Source organism: Lactuca saligna, chromosome 3 (assembly GCF_052625555.1).
Source record: "Lactuca saligna cultivar CGN05327 chromosome 3, ASM5262555v1, whole genome shotgun sequence".
In the NCBI taxonomy this organism is placed as follows: Eukaryota; Viridiplantae; Streptophyta; class Magnoliopsida; order Asterales; family Asteraceae; genus Lactuca; species Lactuca saligna.
The window spans coordinates 63,924,386-63,931,898 of record NC_136419.1 but is presented as its reverse complement, the minus strand read 5'-3'; the positions used below and the strand labels follow the sequence as shown (position 1 = coordinate 63,931,898).

Sequence of the window (7,513 nt, the reverse complement as noted above, 5' to 3'; positions counted from 1 at the left end):
TACGGAATAGGATTGGTAGAACTCTATCTGCTGTGCTCCCTTCATATACGTTGTAGAAGCTTCGGTCTCCATTAAACGGCATAGGTTGATCTTGATCTTCACTCCATGCTTCCAAACATTCGACCCATGGAGGCATCGGGCCATGAAAAGTCGGACGAGGGATAGGAATTGGAACGGGAGCTGCCTGGGGTAGGTTCTCAACCTCGGGCTCGGAGTTAGCACCGTCCGAATGGTCTTCATCATGCTTATCATTTAAAGGAATCGGATGATCATTCTCTGGTTCTTCTCCAAACCATCCAGAAATGACTTCGTTCGGAAGGTACTGGTTGTCGTGGGGATGGAGTCAAGCCATGTTATCAACGTGAGAATTTGCGGTAAGAAAATAATTATTAGATGAATTATCTAGATAATTATTTAGAAAATCTTCATTAGTTACATCACTATTTGTGAAGTGCATACCAGTTATATGTACTCGAAACAGGATAGGCCTTCGAATAAGTGACATTAACTCCAAATTCACAAAGAATAGGGGTAAAGCAAAATTTTCACAGATTCTAAGTCTATAACATCCTAGTTACATACAGCCTTAGTGTATCCACTTAGCAACTATCACTACAAGAAAAATACCCTTTAATGACGCGCAAACAACGACACTCGCTGATTTACGATACGCATTTTTGTGTGCCCCTAAAAATAATGTCAAACTTCCAAAATTTGAAGAATAGAGGACACGTATTTTTGCGCGCCCTAAAATTAATGTCCAATAAACAAAAATAAAAAACACGGAGGGTACCTATAATAAAAAGGGCGTCCTCTACAAATGTCGCTTTATAATTTTTACTAAACGCGCGCTTCTGTGACTCCTTGATAGGTAAGGGGGAACTAAATCCCCAAAATTTTGAACACCCGCCTTCCTCTTCCTCTCTACTCTCTACACCCACCAGATCGACTTCATTCTCTCCCTTCCTTGTCTCTGCAAACCCCTTCCTCTCCAATCGACTTTCACTTCCTTCTATGTGCAAACCCTAATCAAACATAACGCATTTGCAATAGTAATATATTCTTTCACAAAATAGACGTTTGACCGAAGAATTATTTTCTTTTGATGAATCAGACATCACCAACAACAATAGCTTCCATCACAATTTGTGTTTTCTTTCGGACACCACCGTTACAACATCGCACCACAACACCAGCCCTGAGCCACCACCACACTGCCTTTGCAAAAGCCGAGAACCACCACTACACCCCACAGGTCTTTCAACAAACCCTAAAAAGTCGCAATCAGTTTTCGCGTTACAGATTTAAGAGTCTTGGTTGTCGTGGATATTGTCGATCTTTCCTCTTCTACTATCAACTCTCTCAGTTGTCGTTGTTGGTATTGGTGGTGCGACGGCGTGGGTTGCCAGTGGCGGTGACTGGAGGCAATGTGGTCTTCAGGTCTTGCAAATCGATTGCGTCATCGCAATTCACTTTTACCGCTATCAGTTCCGATCAATTTAGTCTACGTAACGTCGCTCACCACCATGGTCCAAGCCACCGTCTCTCTCCACCACCGATTGTCTCTACAGGTCAGTTAACGTCTATTATTTTAAATTACGATGCCTTAAAGAAGAAGAACGCTTCCAAAAGTCATCATCCCCGGGGACAGCGGGTCAGTTGTTTTTGTTAAATCTGGGTTTATTTTGGGGTTATCTACTTGATTGGAGTTGAAAATCGTTCTCACTTGAAGCTGATCTCGATTATTATGTTTTTGAAAAGAAAAGTTCGATTTCATGCTTGTTTTGGTGAAATTGGTTATTGATTGTTTCATAGATTTATTATAGACTACTATAGGAGAAACAACTTGATATAAATCACGATCTCGGACAGTAAACTATCTTAAAATTTGTGTTTTGACAATTCCTTTCTGACCTAGCTTATGAACTTCCTAAATATTGGTGTTCAGACTGCGTATGTTGATGCAATCATCTCTTTTCATGTATATCTGTGTGAATTTTACATAGGTTTCATTCCCTGACTTGCTTATTGATTTGTTGTATATCCCACGGTCTCTTCCATCAGGTAAGTTGTTCATGTCAATAATACCTCCGGTAGTTCCCGTGCTTCTGGCTCCGACGACTTTTATCAGGTTTTTGGTCTAACGTCTTCTAATACTTCATTTGAAATTGAAAATCGACATTCCCCTATTGTAGTAATCCCTTAATACTTCATGAATAAAACTCATTTGCTGTAGTAATGGCCCATTTGGACTTATTCGTGCATCTATTGCCAGTTCTTCAAAAAGAACAAAGTCCTCGTCCTGTCCGGAAGCAATAAACAAATAATAACCTTTCTTCTTCCTTCTTGTTATGTGTTGTTTCGTCTGGATGTCTGGTTAATTCAGATTATTAAGGTTTCCATTTTTTTCTCTAAGGTATCTTTATTTGCTCTTATTTTCAACGAATTGCACAGTATCCTCTTATATGTTGGCCTCGTTCTGTATTGTTGGTTTCCCCTCTACCTTCACTACTCCCTGCCATGCCGTAACTAAGAAGAGGATTATCATTTTTCCATTTTGGCTCATGTTGGATTTGTTCTATGTTGGCTTCGCCAGTTTTAATTTAGACATGTCGTGTTGTTTGGGTTTGAAGGTCTAAAGACTCGTTTTAGTTACCCACAAGGAATCAAGGTTCTCGTTGTCGGTTTGCGGTTCATACGATCTATGTCTCCAACTTCGTATTTAGCCCTCTTTAATTTTGATGGGTTTCTTTCAATTTTATGGATTTAGTACTTGTTATTCATGGCAGCAAGAATAATTCTCTAAGCATTTCATGGTGCACAGTCCACATGTTTGTAAAAATTTCTCTTACATCTTATTGTTACTCGCCCAAAGAATTGAACTTATCTAGCTTAAAGGTTTAATTTCGGATACTTAGATATGAATTCTTGTTAGATCTAGGGAATTAGTAATCATCATCCACGTTAGATAGATTAATTCCGCATGTTTTTCATGGTGCACACCACCTGTTTGTAAAAATGCCTCTAACAACTTATCTATATTAAATGATTGAATTCTGATACACATTCTCAATCCTTTCAGCGCCATCTTTATTGGTTTCAGGTTATGTGAAAATGTTGAAGCCATAGGTTTGAAGAGCTCGTTCTACACAAAACATTCTCAATCATGTTCAATTCCTTCAACAGGTAATGAAGGAGGTCTACTTGGATTCTACTATATGCCCCAATAGCACACCATATCAGCAGAGGCTAATCCAAATGATATCCACATAAGCTAAAGACCCGTGCAAAAAGACCCGATCCTACTATCCCAGACAGATGGCATAACATATCAGAAAAAGAGCGAGTCTCGTGTATAAAAGTAGTGGCCAATACTACTCTGATCAGGTAATGTTTTTAACATTCAGTGCAACCCCTTTTGGGTCAAAGAAATTTAAAGAAAGAAGGGCCAATACTACTCTGATCAGGTAATGTTTTTAACAATTTCTTTGTTCTAATTTTTACTAATATTGTCTCTGTTGGTAACACCCTCTCTTTAGCCTCAATTGAAAAACACATAGCCACCAACTTATCATCCCTAATATAGATTTTTCTTTCATATTTAATAGATTATTTCATACTTGAAGGAGATACAAGGTAGCTAATGTGTATCTTTGAAAAGCTTCTAGAAGTTGATTTCCTTATATTAGTTATTTTCATATTTACTTTTTTGATAAACACTATTTTTTAGCCATACTTAAAATTTTTGAATGAAAGCCCAACGCTTAGCAATTACCCTTTTAATCTTTATCTATCACTGTTTTTTTTTTTTTATTCTTTCATCAGGTACCCTTTTAATCTTTATATATTGCTGTATGGGTTTTTTTGTTCTTCAATTGCATACTGGAAAATTTGATTTGAATTACTCAATAGTTCCAGTTGAGAATCAGGTTCATATGTAATCCATGTTAAAAATTTGATTTCTTATTATAATTCTTTCTTTTATTTAGTTGTATAATCTTCCCTTAATTTTCCACTTACAACCTTATATTTTGGGGTAGTCGCATACAAACATTTTCCTTTCTTTTTCCATCTCCTTAATTTCGTGTTTCAACCTCCATATATGTGTTTCCTTTATTTTCTGAATTTGGTATCTGAAGACAGGGATGAAACTATATACATTGACTTTGGTAGTTTAACAAAAATGTACGAGAAAAGATGAAGATAAGTTATGCACTCCAACTGCCTGACAATATGTCTGAAAGAAGAGCCAACTCACTGCCATTATTTCTATGTGTCAATATCAGACTACTCAAGCAACTTATGAGTATAGAAAGCATCATAATAAAATCAGATCAGACTACAACTACACAAACACTTACATAGGATGCCACCTGTGCCTCCTACAAAATTTCACATTCCAACCTGACTTCATTTTGTTATTTTTAAAAGGGGGAAAAGGTCACAGACACATAAAAAGCAAAACACTGAAGCAACTGGATTCACATATTGAGAGCATACACTCGCCTTTAGTTTCTGATTTCTCCTTTTGAGCACCTGACCATATTCAAGACTTCAATCTGTTCACACCCCTATTTAGTTGTTTCACGGATTCACCATAGCAGTCATGTCTACAATTTTTCACCTGATCAAAGCCCAAAATAGCACAGCTGACGTTGCACAACATACAAAGGCCATGCCCAATTCATATGGACTTCACTTTTGAAAGGGTGGCTGTCCACACCTGCAACCTGTCTACAAAATCAGATGTTCACATGTTTATTTCACCATATCATCAAGAAAACTACACGTTAACAACTTATCTGCCTCTAATACATGCCATCTCTTCCTGCCCCTATCGCTATACACATATTGAGAGCTACAGAAACTTCTAGTAGAGTACAATGGTTCAAAACATTTTCCTCAATTCTTGATGGTGAAAATGGTCTAGAAGCAGTAAGCACATCCAAAATTTCCAAGTTTAGTGGTCTTTTAACTCTTATGATCTTATGAACATGGACACTTATAAAAACACATTATTTTAGTTGATTAATTATTGCTATTTTCATTTCAGGCTTTTCGCATACCCTTAGGAGTTGTTGGATATTACAGTTGCCAAATTTACCCCTGTGAATATAGATGGTGAATCTGGTGAACCAACGTACATTATATCAGATCGATCAGTTGAAAGTAAGCGAACTTTATATACTTCTTTGATAGTAACTTTTTGTGTAACAAGCTTGTCATCAAGAAGTTGCAACTCTGACAATCAAATTCACGACACAAATGAGAGAAGATAGGAACAACTTTCGATTCTAATTGTTACTACACATTAAGAAAGTGCTAATTTCCATGACACACACAAAAACAAAAACAAGTAGTTCCCATCTTCTCTAAGAGGAGTCATCTACTTTTGGAATTTTAGATTAATGAATTTGTATTTTTTGCAAAGTATTAAATTAAGGATAATTTAAATAATTTGATGAGGGATTAATTACACTTACAGGAAGAACTAGAGGGACTTACTTTTAATTACCCTAATCGCTTCAAAGTTTACTATGTATTGAATCAGGTAGGTATTATTCTTAGTAACAAAAAGCCTATGATAAACAAATCAATGATAGTAGGTTGCTGTTTGTTGCATTGAATTAAACCTAATAATTTTTGGGTTTATTATAAAATATAAATTAAAATAAAGGGCCTGGTTTTGTATTTGTGAAGCCACCGGAGGGATGGACAGGTGGCGTTGGGTTTGTATGAAAAAAAATGATCCAAGACCATTTACCTGCACCTTCATCTGATATCAAGGTATCTTATTCTAATTCAACTCCTTTCATTCAAACATGTTTTGAAATATTTATTCAACAGTGGTAAAAAAGGCTAAAATACGTATTATGTGTTTGTTGTGTGAACAGATTTTATGATGTGGACCACCACCAATGAACAAGGCGATGGCTACTCATCTTGAAGCTTTGGGACATGAATCAGATATGCTATTCTAATTTTAAATTCAAAACCTCCTATTCAGAATTTGAGATTTGAGATTCTGTTTGTTGTATTTGGGATTTTTTTTAGCCAAAAGTGTGATGTTAGTTATGTGATGAATTCAAACTAATCTTATTTGTAAGTAAGTTTATTTATTGTTTTGGAATTGAGCTTAAAATATTGTAAATTACATTTTACAGGTGTACGCATGTTGCCAGCTGGAAGCGGTATGGGTGTTATGTGTGGGATGACTAGAGGCATCAAGATGGCAAGACCCCCCTCTTCCTCCATCATGAATTCCATCACTGGTTTGTTGACTTCCAGTACACCAACACCAACACCTGCTCAAGGAAACTCCATGTTGAGATCACGTGAGGCTATGCATATGATTCGGGTGAGTTTCAGTTTATGTTATCTTTCACTTTACGTTTTATTATTTTTCACTTTTGAATTTGCATTTGAGTTTCAGTTTGCATTCGAGTTTCAGTTTCCTTCTTTCAACAACCTTCCAAAATCCCTTCAGCCAAATAAAGAACAACAATAAGCTTTACGCCCTTGGTTTATGAAGTGTTTTGGTAGGATGGGATAGTGTAAGGAATTGAATCGTTCATTCCCTACAAACAAGTTCAGTAAGGTAAACTACCAAGTTTAAATGAGTCATTTTATGTTGTCTATTTGTGGTTTTAAATTTAAACTGTTGAGCATTCTTGTTTTTATGAGTAGTTTCATATTATGTTATGTACTTGTTAATCTTGAATCCTATTCTGCAATTATTATATGTGTTAATTAAATGCTTTTGTACATTTGTAGATACCTCCATGGACCAGATGACATGTCAGTTTTGGACATTGCATACACAATCTACACAAAGTTTGAAGAATGTCGAAGTGTAATGTCCTCAATATATAAGGCATTTACTTCTCATTTGGATCAAAGTTACATTGGAAATCGTATTCAATCATGGATCTTCCAAGTCTAGTTGTAGGTATATGTTTTTCTTACTGAAGAATCTAATCATATGTATGAATATGAAATAAAGTTTGTTATTTAGTATTTAATAATCATGTATAGGGAGAAAACAACATCTATTGATTTGTTTTATCTTTCCATGGATCGATTATTTGTATGATATTAAATTTTATGCAATGGATTGTATTTTTTGTATATAGTATTTTATTTTTTGTTATGAGACATTAAATGCAAATTTAATTTGAAAATTAGTAAATCTATAAATAATATTTTTTTTAACATTTAAAATTACGATACGCAAAAATGAGTGGCATCTTCATTTATGACATGGCCTTTCTTGATAGGGGCTTCCTTGATACGCATTGCGTGTCATTAACACGCGCGTCGTAAGGTTACGACGCACGAATGCGTGTCGTCTTACTTTATGACAGGGTCTTCCTTGATACGCATTGCGTGTCGTAAACGCGCGTCGTAAATGAGCATCGTCTATAGACGACGCGCAAAAGTGTGTCGTCTCTCTTTATGACAGGGCCTTCCTTGACGTGCATTTGCGCGTCGTCTGAGCCTTTTACGACGCGCA

At 36.1% G+C, this 7,513-nt stretch overlaps 1 long non-coding RNA gene across 2 annotated transcripts; it reads left to right on the top strand.

Annotated features, from left to right (window-relative positions):
- Window positions 1-882: 882 nt before the first annotated feature.
- On the top strand, window positions 883-7,034 carry LOC145036720 (uncharacterized). 2 transcript variants are annotated; one of them, XR_013678532.1, is made up of 7 exons: window positions 883-1,571; window positions 3,104-4,935; window positions 5,054-5,169; window positions 5,701-5,787; window positions 5,895-6,358; window positions 6,434-6,598; window positions 6,775-7,034. It is a non-coding gene; the product is annotated as an uncharacterized LOC145036720 (long non-coding RNA). The 2 variants fall into 2 exon arrangements; XR_013678531.1 differs by having other exon boundaries at window positions 3,104-4,958.
- The last annotated feature ends 479 nt before the right edge of the window (window positions 7,035-7,513 follow it).